The sequence below is a fragment of the Octodon degus genome, unplaced genomic scaffold, assembly GCF_000260255.1.
Source record: "Octodon degus isolate 3935 unplaced genomic scaffold, OctDeg1.0 scaffold00099, whole genome shotgun sequence".
Taxonomy (NCBI): Eukaryota; Metazoa; Chordata; class Mammalia; order Rodentia; family Octodontidae; genus Octodon; species Octodon degus.
In genome coordinates, this window is record NW_004524675.1 from 8406251 (window position 1) to 8407120 (window position 870).

General features: G+C 47.8%; 1 pseudogene across 1 annotated transcript in view; it reads left to right on the forward strand.

The window, feature by feature from the left end:
* The first annotated feature begins 403 nt into the window (after positions 1–403).
* The window catches only part of LOC105743114, a 13908-nt pseudogene continuing 13441 nt past the window's right edge, over positions 404–870 (forward strand). The window contains exon 1 of the transcript XR_002822605.1: positions 404–867. The product of XR_002822605.1 is annotated as a heat shock protein HSP 90-alpha A2-like (transcript). The remainder of the gene's footprint in view (positions 868–870) is intronic.

An 870-nucleotide genomic window follows, 5' to 3' on the forward strand; every position in this document is an offset into this window, starting at 1 on the left:
CAGAAGGAGTTTGGAAAGATTTAGAGACTCTGGTTTAAAATGTGGTAATCTGAGATTGATGGAAGATTCTTGTCAGAGTTCAAAAGACCAAAATGTGAATAGAAGTGCAGATGGCAAAACCAAGCTCAGAAAGTTTCAATTGGAAAGAATGACTACACTGGCAATTGGACATGAGACTATATGTGTTAGATTTTGGCAGAAAATTTGCCTATATTTGGCCAATGTCCTAAAACTGTGTGTAACATTGAGATTAAACACAATAGATCAATTAATCTGGCAGAGGAAATTTCCAGACAGCCCCAAAACCAAGCTGTGGCCTGGGCACTATTCACTGTTTTAAAACAAGTTTATAGAGTTGCTTCGGCGTCTCTGAGCGGCCACTGTGCGTGTTGGCGCAGCGCTCTGCCAGGATGCCGGAGGAGACCCAGACCCAGGACCAGCCCATGAAGGAGGAGGAGGTGAGACCTTCGCCTTCCAGGCGGAGATCACGCAGCTCATGTCCCTGATCATCAACACCTTTTACTCAAACAAAGAAATCTTCCTGCGGGAGTTGATTTCCAACTCGTCCGATGCTTTGGACAAAAAACGGTACGAAAGCCTGACAGACCCCAGTAAGCTCAACTCCGGCAAGGAGCTGCACATCAACCTCATTCCAAACAAGCAAGATCGCACCCTCACCATCGTGGACACTGGGATTGGGATGACCAAGGCCGACCTGATCAATAACCTCGGCACCATAGCCAAGTCGGGCACCAAGGCCTTCATGGAGGCTTTGCAGGCAGGTGCCGACATCTCCATGATTGGCCAGTTCGGTGTGGGTTTCTACTCTGCTTACCTGGTTGCTGAGAAAGTGACTGTGATCACCAAGCA